This window comes from Sycon ciliatum, chromosome 11, assembly GCF_964019385.1.
Source record: "Sycon ciliatum chromosome 11, ocSycCili1.1, whole genome shotgun sequence".
NCBI classification, from domain to species: Eukaryota; Metazoa; Porifera; class Calcarea; order Leucosolenida; family Sycettidae; genus Sycon; species Sycon ciliatum.
In genome coordinates, this window is record NC_088653.1 from 14,912,250 (window position 1) to 14,927,907 (window position 15,658).

General features: G+C 47.2%; 2 long non-coding RNA genes across 2 annotated transcripts; both read right to left on the minus strand.

Annotated features, from left to right (window-relative positions):
• Positions 1–2,302: 2,302 nt before the first annotated feature.
• On the minus strand, positions 2,303–4,177 carry LOC135827466 (uncharacterized). The gene is made up of 3 exons (XR_010555457.1): positions 4,107–4,177; positions 3,195–3,425; positions 2,303–2,467 (listed from the first exon to the last, which is right to left on the minus strand). It is a non-coding gene; the product is annotated as an uncharacterized LOC135827466 (long non-coding RNA).
• Positions 4,178–10,478: 6,301 nt separating this feature from the next.
• On the minus strand, positions 10,479–11,759 carry LOC135827584 (uncharacterized). The gene is made up of 2 exons (XR_010555507.1): positions 11,346–11,759; positions 10,479–10,861 (listed from the first exon to the last, which is right to left on the minus strand). It is a non-coding gene; the product is annotated as an uncharacterized LOC135827584 (long non-coding RNA).
• Positions 11,760–15,658: the final 3,899 nt, after the last annotated feature.

Genomic DNA, 15,658 nt, shown 5'->3' on the forward strand with positions numbered 1-15,658 from the left:
TTCCCAAAACCAAAGATCGTGGTGCAGACCGCTGTTGGAGCGTGATGGCAGAAACCACGACGGCGTGCCAAATAAAGGCGAAGATCCCCATATGGGGGAAAAGGAAATCTTCTGCCGAAATCAAGGCCAACACATCCCTGATCGTGACGGAGTCGCAAATGCAAAGGTATTGCTAGACATGTCTTTTTGACTTGCAAGAGAACCCGTTGTTCTATAAGTCCACAGAACTCAATGGAAAGCATCGCCTTTGTGTGTTGCAAGAAAGGCTCGTGGAGTCGCTGCCGGAGGAGCACCAGCGGGACACTGGTTTGAAGTCATCATCTGCCACCTGAAGTTATGGATCGCTTGAAAACGAAGTTTCACGACCTGAATTTGAACGCACTTCTTGTTCAGCGTCTTTTTGAGTGCTGCAGGGTCTGCCGCAGATGTAGACATCAACCTCAGCCACAAGTGCAGCGAATCGAGAGGCCACAAACTCGAGCTTCGTCCGTCGACAATGCTCTGCTCCAAGTTCTAGCCGATGTCTTTGCTTCGAGTGGGGAAAATACATTTGAAAACCGCTACGGGAAGCAACAATAGTAATGACGCGGAGGAAGTGGATTAAAAGAATGGACAAAATGTTACGAGTTATGACTAACTGTCCACGAGCGTAACCAGATCTTTATAAAATCAGCTCATCTCACAATCTCTTTCTGTCGCACTCTCTGACCGTATATGATGTGGTCTCGTTGGTGGCCAATAAGTCAATGACTCGTAACGTCATCTGTCCTTTCTTTAAATCGAGGATTACTTTGGCTCAACATACCAGTTCAAATCTATATGTTAGGTAATTGCTAACCCATTTTCATTAAACACTCTATCTGTAATGCCAGGCGGAGTCCAATGAATGGACTCTAAGGTTGGCGCTAGCAATGGTCATGTATCACGTTTTTGATGAGAAGTAAGAGGGCAAGAGCTGAACGAAATAATCGTGTAAGTGTTACGTACGTTTGCATTTGGCAATTAATGAGCCAGATGAGCACACTGGTGCACTAGATGAGATGTATCCAGGATCGCAGGTGACAACACCGCTGGTTGATATGCTACGGATGTGATCTTGTCCTTGAGACGAACGACGACAAGCTGTGATCGAGGGAAAAAACACAGGGGCAAACGTAGTATGAGCTCATGTGTTGACTGCAGTAAGGGCGTTGATTGAATAACTTGACATTTGGCCACCACAGCATTCATCCTGCAAGGCAAAATGCACTCAAGTTGCCTAAAGAGGGTTCAGAAGAAAGCAAGGAGCAAACCAGGTGCAACAAACGTGCCTATATTTGGTAGACAGCACCTTTGCTTCAAAAAACAAACTGTGGATGACTTACGGAATTCGCACACAGCGTATAGTTGGTTTTTCACTTCACTAACCCCGTACAGAGGTCCCGGCACCCATTTCTTTGTGACATTAGCATACCTTCCGGGAAAATTCGGGTCAAGCCAGGCGACATAATGATTGAGGCCACCACTGCTACCATGGAGCAGCTCTGATGTACAGCCAAGTTTATATGCATTTAGAGTGAGAAGTTTACCACCCTGACCGTGACACACTGCCTTGGCCGTTGTATAATTGAAGTACTTGTAGTCATGTGTCCGTTTCAGGACTGCCGAAACCTGAGAGCAATATTGGTAGCCGGTCAGTGCAGCATCTGAACATATTCATAAACAGATGAGATCATTGAACAACAGTAAATAGATTATAAATGAAAAAAAGGAAAAGGAAGTTATGGATAACAGTAAAGAGCAACTGTTCACCACTGTTTCTAGATACTACCGCACTACCACACATATAAGCGCATGCGCGTATGTCCGGACATAAGCGCACCCCCCCCCCCCCATTATAATAGCATGTGTTGACCATATTTCACCGATTACAAGTTGCACTCGATTATCAGTCACACCTAATTTTCCGGTTTGAGCAATATTGTTGCGATATATTCTCTTCAGTAGTATGTCATGCTCGATTGTAAGTCGCACCCCCTTTCTCACCCTTGAATTTTTGTGTACAAAGGTGCGACTTATAATCGGGGAAATACGGTAAGCGTGAACACTATTGGTGAAATGGGTGGTGTGTTATGGGTGGTGTGTTATGGGTGGTGTGTAATGGGTGGTGTGTAATAGGTGGTGTGTGATGGGTGGTGTGTAATGGGTGGTGTGTTCACGGTGCTTCTGTGGAGTGTGACTGCAGTTAGTGGCGCTTGGAATGAACGTTCTTTTCAGGCACCGTTTTCATGGTGTACACGCACACAGTGGTACTCACTGGCCTCACAGACAGGCACTGAAGTGAATGTTCCATCAGCTTTGCAACTTGCTGTCGGATTTCCCACCAGCGCATGGCCATTATTGCACGAATACGCTACATCGTGTGTAAATCTGACGGCTGTCTTGTCGGCTGTTCCATTAGCAATAGCAGGCACGTTGCAGTATACCGCTGTACAGAGATTGGGCAAAAAATGTAATGGGAGAAACAAACTCACCCGCTGGCAATCTCACCTGTCGGACAGTGCTTCCTGGATGTTGAAGGTGAAGAATTGTATTGCAGCCCTCAGTGTCAATACCTATTAGTGTAGCCACATGGTTTGGGGTTAGGTTTGATGAAGCCGGTCACTTTCAAAGGATCTTTTTTTCTCATTTATCCTAATTCGTGTTGCTATTTCTGTACCGGCTTGTGTTGAGACAGTTTCTAGCAGGCTAGGTCTTGAAACAGGGATTGTATCATTTTGTTATCAAGCAGCATCATTTTTTTTATTAATTTTTCACCACGCCTTGATACACAGAGGGCGGTGCCACTACGGATGCCTGATGTGAACCGTGAATTCGTCTAGGAGTGGGGTTTTCACGGTATTTTCTGACTTTTTCGTTTTCTTTCCTTTTCCTCTCGCCATCTTTTTCCTGACATGCAACAGCAATGCTCACCATGGTCTAATGTGATCCGGGATGCTACTTAATACAGACATGAAACCAATAAAATCACTACTAAAGAGTAATCTTTTAAGAAGGAATTTACAGCCGGCGTTGGCATAGGTCTAGCCAATACCAGCATTACGAACGCCGATGGGCTATCGAAACAGCCAGCTCTGCACAACGTTCGCACAGCCGGAGCCGTGAGGGCTTAGAGCCCATATATATTCCAGCAAACAAAAAGTCGCCGTTCTTACATTTTACACAGACGATGGGCCATGGGTCGCTATAATAGCGGTCAGGAAGTCCTTCAATCCAGGCTAGCGCTGTGCCAAGTACCTTGAGAAACGACTGAAAACATTGAGTCCTGTATTTTGGAAGGGCCATCTGTTTATCTTCACATTGTTTCTTGGCCATTCTATGTTCGATGGTTGCTTGGTTTATAGCGTACAGGTGGTAACGGCGACATTTGTACACCATCAGGCGCCCTGCAAGGAGATAAGCATGGAGATATAAATTCCACAGGAAACATTTTTAGTACAAAGTCGGTGGTGGCGCTTTAAGAAATTAGCGGTTTGTAACACAGGCACGTGCTTTCTGAACTTCATACCAAGTCACAAGGCATGGAACACACCATGCTGAATTCAATATTGTATGCAGTTGTGGAAACAAGCAATACTGGAATACTACCAGGCATAGAGACAACAAAAACTCTATTAAAGTCACACAGCTGGCTCTAGGGTCTGGCGGATTCTGATTCAATATTGCATGCAGTTGTGGCCTTGAATCATCAAACAACACACAACAAAAACTCTAACATCTCTGTAATGGAAACAAGCAGGACTGGAATACTACCAGGCAACACAGGCATAGAGACAACAAAAACTCTATTAAAGTCACACAGCTGGCTCTAGGGTCCGGCGGATTCTGCCGGCAGAAAAATTGGCAGAATTCGGTACTTTTTCTAGTAAGTTCCATGCATGTTTGGTATGTGGATAAAAAATGGAGCAGAATTCGAGGAATTGCCCGCGATAAGGTTTGCATAATTCTGCCAATTTCACTGATTTTCGAGCAGAATCTGCCACCTTTTCGAGCAGAATCCACCGGTCCCTAGCTGGCTCTCTAAGAAACTCAATCTGCCCTGGGTATCACCTAGTCACAGTTCTTACGTTTTGCACAGATGACCGTCCAACGAGTTCGCTGATACATCTGAGCGGATCTCCCACTGATTCCAACCTGGCCGCTTTCCTTGTCCAAGATCCAAGCTTGATTTACGCCAAGTTTTGTGACAAACCAGAAAACACAGTCTTGTACGTCTGTTAATGGAATCGTCATACTCCTTTCATGACATAGTTGCTGGGCTTCGTTAAAAGTGTGTCCCACGCTCTCCTGTCTGATGAAGTGAAGATCATAATAATTACCACATTCCTGCTTCACATCATTCCAAGTGCGCTCTGCATGCAAAAACAAAACATGAAGCACAAATTTGCACACAAACTGTGTTAGCGCAAAGTCGGCAGTGCTAGATTTAGTACATAATTATATCGCTTTTCAGAAAAAAATCTTTTCCCAAGATTATCCAGGAAATATGTACATGTAAATCTGTAACAATTTGTGATGTTGCATGGTGAAGCCTGCAGTGATGATAAACCTTAAAGCATCATTTTTGAAGCGGGCAGGAATTACAAAAGCGCAAGTGAACAAGTGGCAACCGGGGGACAAGGCTGAACCAACTAGGGTGAATGCGTCACGCGGCCTGCAGTGACAGGTTATAAAATTTGGTCATACGGTCAAACCTCTTTAGGACAAACATCAAGGGATCGATGATACATGTTCGCAATAACGGGAGTTCTTCTTATTCGTATGTTTTGCCAAGTGAATACACAGGGCGTTATCCAATACAGCTACGAATACTAGTTCTTCATAGGCAAACATTTGTCTTATCAGTGTTCTTCCTAACGAGGTTTCACTGTCTTTCTTTAGTGTTATGAATGGACGTGTAGTTGAATTAGCACCTGATGATATTCTGGGAGCACTGATGTAGCATATTCACTGCCATAATCTGAATGATATTGGAAAGCGGAATTCAGCGCTTTACCGAGCAAAATCCGGTAAGGGCACATTTCCAAAAAACATACTCACGGCTGGTGTGGGTGATGGGTGCTCCCTGGGTCGGTCTCGTTTCGGTCTTTGCAGTTGTGTAATTGTGCACATGGTGGAAGTGTGTGAAGTGGGGTAAAAGGGGAAAGTTTCGTGTGTATTGGTGTCAGTAGTATGTGTCGAGCCGGTTTTGTGTTAGGGTCATCCCCAGCCCGAAAAAATGGGGTACTATTGATAGTACCCCATTTCTGGGGTAAAAAAACCGGGTGCCCAGTTTTTACGTAAACATGGTTTTTCAGGTGTTGGAGGTGGTGAAGGGGGGATTGTCATCACAAATTTACCCCTTGTACTTGAGATTAAGTTCCAAATCAGCCTCGAAACTGTCATTCCGTGCCCTGTATCAAACGCAGTTGGCCACTGGGCTATAAAGATAACGAACCCAGATCCCCTGCAGCACTCAACCCAGATCCCCTGCAGCACTCAACCCAGATCCCCCGCAGCACTCAACCCAGATCCCCGCAGCAATCAACCCAGATCCCCGCAGCACTCAACCCAGATCCCCCCGCAGCACTCAACCTAGATCCCCCTCAGCACTCAACCCAGATCCCCCGCAGCACTCAACCCAAATCCCCCGCAGCACTCAATCCAGCCTGAGATCCCCCGCAGCGCTCAACCCAGATCCCCATGCAGCACTCAACCCAGATCCCCTGCAGCACTCAACCCAGATCACCCGCTGCACTCAACCCAGATCCCCTGCAGCACTCAACCCAGATCCCCTGCAGCACTCAACCCGGATCCCCTGCAGCACTCAACCCAGATCCCCTGCAGCACTCAACCCAGATCCCCTGCAGTACTCAACCCGGATCCCCTGCAGCACTCAAAACAGATCCCCTGCAGCACTCAACCCAAATCCCATGGAGCACTCAACTCAGATCTTGCATCACTCAACTGGGGATTGTCCTTACCTTTAGCGCAGATGACAGACTTTAGTTGGCCATTTTGCACAGCATGGGGATCATTACTGGTGCTTGCCTCACCATAGATCCAAGCTGGAAGTATAGCAAGTTTCTTGACAAACAATGAAAGACACTCCTTAGTTTCTGTGAAAGGAAGTGTCATATCTCTTTGTCTACACTCGTCTGCGGCATGATCATAGCTGCTTCTGGCTTTTTTGATGACATAGTAAAGGTCGTAGTTGCGACATTCATGCTTCACAGTGAACTGATCATCCCAGGGACGCTCTGTGCGGACACATAATAAACAGGAGCATGAAAAGAACATGCTAAATGCATCGGGGCATTTGAGGCTACAACTCAAGGTCATTTCTGGCCAGCCACCTGCACTATGTGTGAATGTTTCAACATGCACATTGCATGTCAACCAGAACGATTCACTTTGCACACTAATGGTGATGCATTTGAAATCAAGTCAATGTCCCTGGTTCGAGAGCTGGTGGTGACATTTCTAAAAAATAGATAGATACTCAATCTGCGGAAAGAACTCTGAAAATAAATATTCCCAAGCCAGATTTAAACCATGCCTGAATGTAGATAAATAGATAGAAAGGCATGTGGGGTTGTGCCTTTGCTGTTTGGGCTATGGAGAACTCGGACGAACGGACGGGCGGACGGACAGACGGACAGACACACAGATAGAGGGAGACAAAAAGTAAGAACGATTGTTTCCGTAATCTCACAGCATGTTTGTCTCACTGCGCAGTTCTGGCGTTACTACCCCCCCCACTCCTTGCATTCAGTATCAACATAATTTTTATCGTGTAACCCTTCTGCTTGTTTATCTAGCACTTTGTTTTGTTCTCGTAACAAGTTATTGAATGTACTCTCAATCATTGTTCCGTATGGATAGCATTCAGTCCTGACATTCCACTAATGAATGTGACATGAAAATTGGTTTTGAAAAACTAGCATGGCCCTCATTATTGTGTGGCGATGACGGCATAATGAATTTTGCTCTCGTTATTGTTATTATAAAGATTCAGTTTAGAAATGGGTTTGCTCCCACACTGGAGCTCGCGCTATTCCGCCGACTTGACTTGACACTTGACTGGCTCACGACTGCCATCCAGAGAACACGAAAAGTCCATCGAACCTTAGACTCGGCAAACCTGCAAGAAAGTACAACTCCTGCTCAATACACAGTGCTCGATGGACTACTCATGTTCTCTGGATGGCAGGTGCGAGTCAGTCAAGTGTCAAGTCAAGTCGGCGGAATAGCGCGAGCTCCAGTGTGGGAGCAAACCCATTCCTAAACAAAATCATCTCCCAAGTCGCAACCTCTATTTCATAAAGAATCAGAATGAAAAAAAAGATCACTCTACCTTGTCTCGTCTTTGGAGTTATGTCAGTTGTAGCTAGTTTAGTGGTAATGTTGTACTTACTTCTCCAGCAAATCCTCTGACGTCTTTCCATTTCGGGATGCGATTGCAGATCGTTGGCACGAGCAGGATGGAGAATGTCTTGTTGAAGTATCCAGTATGAGTTGTAGGTCAGCGTCCAGCGTGACACTGAATCCAGGCAATAGTGCAGGAAGGGGAGCGGTATAATTGAATTAGCCTGCTGTGGACTCTCGCAGACATGTATGGCTTGGGAATAGTTTGTATACAAGTGCTGGTGAGATTTGGGAAAGATGCTAAATGTGTCATTGGTCCAGCAACTTCTCTTCTTTTCAAGTGCGGCTAAAGAGAAGAAGGACAAACAATTCACCACAAGGAAATAATCAATGAAAAACTAACAGTTTTGCATTTCTAAATACAAGCAACTTGTCAGTGTTTACTGCTGCAGCAGGTCTGTTATTGGGCAGTTATACAGCACCGTTGCAACAAATTCACGTGCACATATATAACTTTTCCAAGTGGATTTGGCCCTCTAGCATTCTGTTCTGGGTGCACACCAGGCACTGAACCCCCTATCCCTAAGTCATCTGGTCAAACCATGCATGGACTGACCAATAAGATCCAAAGATTATAGGGCCTTTGCAAGTTGCTCCATGTAGAGGCTAAACACCTGACGGAGGCAACATGTTATGCTGGATCTGAGCACTGTACTCACTTGATGACTTGCAAATGATGTAAGCAGTGACCAGGTCATTCCTCTGTTCACGTGTCCTCATCTTGACAGCTAGTGGAGCAGCTGTGACTGGGTTGAACACCCAGATAAAGCGATCGACGAAGCTTTCGTCGTCGGCGAGGATGTTGTTCCGGATTGCTAGTAATTCGTCCAACGTCATCAGTCGTGTTCCCCTGTCCTCACACGCCATACTAGCCCGATCAACTGTTGTCTTGTCATGGCTATAGTAGCAGTGCTGCTCCCCAGCCGTCAACGATCCTACATGATATACACACACACACAGTTGCGGAAAAGAGAACCAGATTTTCACGATCATTTTTTCCTACATAAAAAGGACAGCCAGGCTTTGCTCAATTTAGGTGTTTTCGTTCTGTGCACTCTTTTACGCATTCTCAAGCGCCAGCGCTTTCTGTGAGTAGGAGCCCTCCCCGACAGGCTTTGAGCTTCTGGGAAAATCTGGGAAATACAGTACAATGCAATGCAATACATTGCTGATCACGCGCCACTCATGTTCTAAATGGTCTCTTAACTGGCTTGGACCTGCAGCTCGTTCGAGCTTGGTACAGAAATCCATTATCCTCTCCCGGATTAAACTGATTTTGTATTCAAGCTGTAAACGGGTATGACACCGTGTTTGCTGATCAACAAACTGTATAATGACACTCAGCAGAGCACACACTTCATCAAACGTCTTTGCCGCCAGGGTGGGATGAAAGTGACGTCAACGTCTTTTGACAGGTTTGAATTCGAGGGCAAACTTTAGAGACCTTTTGCATTCCGAATTTCGGAATGTTTTCGACTGCGCTTTTCCGAAAAAAGTGCGTGCCGAAAAAGGGCATTTTCAGGGTTTTGCATTCCGAAAATCTGATTCGACTTCGTTTCCAGGGGTTGCGATGCAAAACAAAATGGAGAGCGTCAAAGGCGACAAAACCGAAAACTGTTTGCGTCCGAATCTTGCAGCGCTTGCACATGCACAGTTCAAAAAGTCAAATCATGAAGTCCTTGTTCAAAGTTGTTGGGAATGGCGAGTGACGACTGTGAGGACCTTTTGGCACTACTTCTTATCTCCTACGACTATGGAGACATCGACGAGGACGATCTGCTCGTCGATTTCCTGAGCAGGATCAAGTCCATGTGCAGGTCAAATCGAATTTGTGTGCGATTCGAAGCCGAGGCCGGACTGAGGGATAGGTCGAGCCAAACACTGCTGAGGGCGACGTTGGGCAACTACTTGTTTTTTTTCTTGTTTTTTTTTCTACAAAATCCACATATCTCCAGACACTGGGGTGAATGATGGAGTGTGGTGGTGGGGCCCATTAAAGGGAAACTGAACGCCAAAAATAAGTATGGCTTATCCGAAGGAGAATCGGGCACTGATTCCAATGAGCTATGTCTCGAGCCGATCAGAGAAGAGGAACTGTGTCAAATTTCATAAATAACACCTCCCATATTTGGAAATTGGCCTTGATGACGTGCGTACTGCTTAGCTGTCACCATGCTGTACATGTTCAGCAGTGTAATTGAATGGAAGAAAACAATTACTTTGGTGTTTTGCAGCTCTGTTTCGTTCCCTGACAGTTACCAAATCTAGATGTAGGAATCTGTTGAGCAGGAGAGTGACACATGTCTTCCCGAAGGCTGTCCAGGCTGCAGTGGTGATGAAGAAGACACGATCATCACCCCGAGATCGATCGTAGCGAATTGGAAAACTCATGGTGAATTTGCTTCCACTCCAAGGCAATGTCGAGGTATGAAGGGTGCTTGTACTGCCTTCCAAAGTGAAGAGGAGATGAACATGGCTTTGCATAGCTGTTGTTCTATGCCAACGTACCTACTCTTGCTGGTACCGTAGTGGCATATTGCAAATTTCGTGGACGAACGACTCTAGTCACGAGTGGCTAGTGAGCAACACGAACAGGTGAGATTTTTCAATTCGACAAAAAATTGTTTTTGTTTGAGAACTGACAGTGGCAGTCATTAGACTCAGTAGGTGTCTCTCTGCTGCTTCTTTCCCTTCATCGGTAGGGTTGTGCTTGAAGTAAAATAAAATAAATAGAACATTTTGAACATAAATCTAATCAAGCATCAGTACATGTATTGCGAAGTTCAACTTCAAAGCACGTGACATCACAATGATCACGAAGTTTATGTAATCAGGAGTACACCCTGTGTTCAACGAACACATACACACATGCTGTATTGCGCACACACATGTACACATGTGCGTGCACCCCATCCCACAGACACACACACACACTCCACCCATACACATGTGCGTGCCCCCCCCCCCCACACACACGTGTGCACATACAGATACACAAACACACACGCACGAACACACACACAAGATACGTGTAAGTGTACATGGTCTTCCTGGTGCAGATGCTGAGCCAGCACAATGGAAAATACCTCCATCAAGATGCTTGATCAAGTGTTGTGATAATGGCACTGTTTGTTTGTTTTTACAAAGAAGTGTGGGAAAGATTACAATGCATTATAATGCATAATTGTTCTTTGCCTTGTACTGTGCAGACCAGAATGCTTCGCTATCAACTCCTGGCTTTCCATCGGCATGGTGTTCAGCTGCAGCGGCATCTGGTCCGGGGAGTTCAAGTCGCTGGATAGCTGCACTGACACAGGATGGGTTTGCGTTGGCAATGGGATACGGCAGTCATCCCACATCACGAGCTACATGTTTATGTAATTTATATTGTCGCTCGTCCAGCAACGTCAAGGCTCTGCATGTAAGCACAGGAGAACACCATAATACTACTCAGGGGATAATAATTTTGGATATCAATTTTGTGACAATTATTAGATTCACACAATATTCACAACGTATGCAACACGATGCTGTCTATTGACACTACTTCAAACTGAAGTGCTCACTACTCCTCTCCCGTTTGCATCTCCCTCTACCTTATGAATACTCTGCATTACTGGTTTCGTTTCTACCCTTTCCATTGCTCCCAGCTCCCAGTCTTTTTCAATGCACAGCACCACCTTGACAGTCATTTTTGTGATTTGATGTACACATACTTTGAAGTTCAAATTCTAATTACATGATCAGATTTTTGTTCCACATTTTCTATTTATTTTTACTTCAAGCACAACCCTACCGATGAAGGGAAAGAAGCAGCAGAGAGACACCTACTGAGTCTAATGACTGCCACTGTCAGTTCTCAAACAAAAACAATTTTTTGTCGAATTGAAAAATCTCACCTGTTAGTGTTGCTCACTAGCCACTAGTGATTAGAGTTGTTCGTCCACGAAATTTGCAATATGCCACTACGGTATCAGCAAGAGTAGGTAAGTTGGCATAGAACAACAGCTATGCAAAGCCATGTTCATCTCCTCTTCACTTTGGAAGGCAGTACAAGCACCCTTCATACCTCGACATTGCCTTGGAGTGGAAGCAAATTCACCATGAGTTTTCCAATTCGCTACGATCGATCTCGGGGTGATGATCGTGTCTTCTTCATCACCACTGCAGCCTGAACAGCCTTCGGGAAGACATGTGTCACTCTCCTGCTCAACAGATTCCTACATCTAGATTTGGTTACCGTCAGGGAACGAAACAGAGCTGCAAAACACCAAAGTAATTGTTTTCTTTCATTCAATTACACTGCTGAACATGCACAGCATGGTGACAGCTAAGCAGTACGCACGTCATCAAGGCCAATTTCCAAATATGGGAGGTGTTATTTATGAAATTTGACACAGTTCCTCTTCTCTGATCGGCTCGAGACATAGCTCATCGGAATCAGTGCCCAATTCTCCTTCGGATAAGCCATACTTATTTTTGGCGTTCAGTTTCCCTTTAAGCTCCGCCAACCAGAGGTCTCGGCTTCATAGCTCCATGGACGCACCAAAGGGATATTGGGTGGGGAGGATTAAATTGAAAAAGAAAACAGAAGAAAGAAAATGGAAAGATTGTATTGCGCAGTGAGCAAAAGAATAAGTTGAGTATTGATGTGAACGCTGTTAGACTTTTAAATTCAAGAGGAGACTGCCCGTGAGGAGAGACTACATGTATGTCCAAGCAGGGTAGGACACTGTACCCTCTTACTCGCGTATGCTATGAGTGGCCCAGTGCCAGTTCGTTCTGAGGAGATGGTGATAAGCTGCTGTCTTGAACTTTTGGATGTTCTTTGGGTGAAATGGGTGGGGAATGATAGAGGTAGGCAGCTGGTTCCAAATTGGGATGACGGAGTGGGGAAAGGCTCGGCTCACATTGTTCCGGGAATTGGCAGGAAGAACATTCTGTAACTGATGGGGATGCGCGGTGGACAGTCGTACAGCCTGGTGGGTGAGGCGTGTGGTCCTGGGTTGGTGTGTCGGGGGTGGAGCCATTCTCGAGAGAAGAGCGGGAGAATTATCGCAAAGGGCTTTATACAGGAGGCAGAGGGCAGCGATGGTGCGGCGAATTATGAGGCTAGGAAGCCAGCATTGCGGATGTATTGCCTTGATGGCTCGCTCCTGCACCCAGTCCAGCCGATTCAAGTGGGAAGGAGCTGCCCCCATCCAGACGATTGGGCAGTACTCCATAACCGGCCGGACAAAGGCTTTGTAGGCTCGAAGCCGGGCAGGAATAGTCAGCAAGTGAAATGCCTTGCGCAAGGCTCCAAGTCTCTGCATTGCTCGGACTACAACAGTTCGGATATGCTGGCTGAATTTTAGCTGATGGTCAAACGTGACGCCGAATACTTTGATGGAGGGCTGCTCCTCGACAGGAGTTCCATTGAAGACAATGGGGGGTATTGGCCAGTCCCGACGATGGTGGGAAATTGTAAGGGCCTGAGATTTTGCTGGCTCGAACTGCACTTTCCAATCCGAGCCCCAACTGGATACTAGGTCGACAGCAGCCTGGAGTACTCTAGCGTTGTCAGGAACAGCAGCGAGCGTTGCAATTTCGGCGTATAGGGTTGTGTCATCGGCGAATGAGGCAAGGTTGGAGCCGATTGGGAGGTGGTCTTCAAGGTCGTTGACGTAGACCAAGAATAAGTTGGGGCCCAGGATACTGCCCTGTGGCACCCCAGCCTTAACTGGGCGTCTGGCTGATGTCTGGCCAGAGATGAGAACTTGAAGTGTGCGGTTGCAGAGGTAGTCTTGGAGCCACCGATGCAGGTCTCCCGAGATGCCATACACTCTAGCCTTGTGCAACACACCAGTGTGAGACACCCGGTCAAATGCTCCAGCAATGTCGATGGCCAGCACTCGAGAAGCTCCTTTATCTCCGGCGGTGTGCACCCACTGGTGGTGGAGAGCAGTCAGCAGGTCTGCTGCACTGTGGCCGCGACGGAATCCAAATTGCCGTTCTGACAGGACGTGATTCGTCTCCATGAAGTGGCTCATTGCCCTGTTGACTATGGTCTCCATGACCTTGGAGAGGATGCTCAGTAACGACACTGGTCGATAGTTTGATGGCGACGATTTAGACATGCGCTTGTGGACTGGAACTACGTTTGCAACCTTCCACTGTTGTGGCTGGATACCGGAGCGAAGACAGCATGTAAATAGTTTTGAAAGCGGCCGTGCCAATTCTGCAGAGCAAGCTTTCAAGACGCGGGCAGGTATCCCATCTGGACCAGTGGCCTTGGTGGGGTTGAGCTGGCGGAGAGTTCGCTCGACTGTGGTTTCGCGAAACCGGACGGTGCAGAGGTTGCGGTCAGTACGTGGTCGGACGTAAGGAAATGGAGCGGATAGGTCGTCTGCCCCTAGACTGCATTTGTTGGCGAAGTGTTCGGCCATGCACTCTGCTTTGCTGCGGTTGGTGTCGTGCTCCGTACCATCGGTGCTGCGGAGAGTAGGTATGGATGGGCTGTTTCCGTGGCCAGAGGCCTTCTTGATGGTTCGCCACCATTCACCAGACGCCATACACCCAGAGGCTAACTTCTGCGCCAGGCTTGCTGTGAATGCCTGCTTGGCAGTTGCCAGGCAATGGTTAGCCGAGTGCTTGGCAACATTGTAACGGGCTTTGAGCTGGGCACTTGACCGGTCGGCGCAGAGTCTCCTCCATGCTCTTTGTTTCTGTGCTACAGCCTCAGTGCATTCGGGTGTCCACCAAGAGGGGTTAGATGGTTTCATGCACAACTGCTTAGACGGTATGTATCAGCGCATTCCTTCCAGAATATTCTGGGTCAAGTGCATACACATTGCATCAGGATCATCACTGACAGTGGACTGCCAATCTGTTGTTCTAAAGAAGTGGCGGAGTCTGTCCCAGTCTGCGCGTTGGTAACGCCAGACAGTTCTGGTCACTGGTGGTTCCTCTGCTGTGCTTACATGAAAGTCAGCTAGGACACAGGCGTGGTCAGAGTTTCCCAGAGGTGCTAAGGTATTGACGGTCGCATCTCCCGGTAGGTCAGTCATTATTAAGTCGAGTGGGTTAAGGCCCCTGGTGGGCTCATGCACGTGCTGCTCCAAGCAGTGAAAAGCACACATGTCTTCAGTGTACACACCTGCATGAGTTGTCTTGGTGCTGCCGAGCCAATCCACGTTGTGTACGTTAAAATCTCCAGCCAATACCACATATTGACAAGATTTACGGGCCAGGTCTATGCCAGCACTCATGGCTTCAAGGGTACTGATGTCATTGTCGTGGCAGGAGCCAGAGCGATATGCAGCACACACAGCCACTGACTTCTTATCCACAGTTCTGACACTCAGCCATATTAGCTCCTCATTACCGACCTGGATGTCATCGAGTTCTCGGAGGGCCAGACTGGCTTTAACCCAAACCGCAACTCCTCCTCCATGAGCTGTTCGATCCTTCCGCAGTGGGGAGTAGTACCCAGGCAAGGACAGTTCGGAATCAGTAGCCTTCTCAGGGGTTAGCTTGCTCTCTGTGACAATGGCAATGTCAGGTTGGTGAACGTGTACAGCGTGGTGAAAGTCACCAAGTTTACTCAGTAGTCCAAATGTGTTCGTCAGCAGGATCCGAAAGGATCTAATTGGAGCTTTGAGCTTGAGTGTCGGAGGACTCGGAGAGAGCGTCACTGTGTGAGCCGGACAAGGTGTCCCCCTTTGGAGCATCACTGAGAGTGTCACTGTGTGAGCCGGACAAGGTGTCCCCCTTCGGGCGCTCACGGTGGCGCCAAACCCGCGCGTACAGTGGGCGAGGCCAAAAGTTTGGAGCAGTGGCGATTTCAAGGTCAGTCGCATCGATCATCAAGCGGGCAGACACTTTCCCATCTTCTGTGGTGTGTATGCTGCACTGGTTAACCTTCACCGGTTTGTTTACTGCTGCAGAGCGTTGCTCAGTGAATTCCTTGACACTTTCTTCACTGCTATGTGAGTTCAAATTGCCCACATAGATTACGGCTTTCTTCACTCTGTCAGGTTCGTTTGATACCAGTTTCCACGTGTCATCCGTGATTGGCTCTAGCTTCAGTGGCTTGGGCTTGACAGTGGGCCGCTCAATTGCCTGGGACTTGTCCTCATCCTCCCTTGAGGTTTCATGGTCACTGGCAGAGTCACCCACGCTACGAGAAATGCTACGGTGTTCGTCTGCATCAGTGGTACACGTGGCAGCC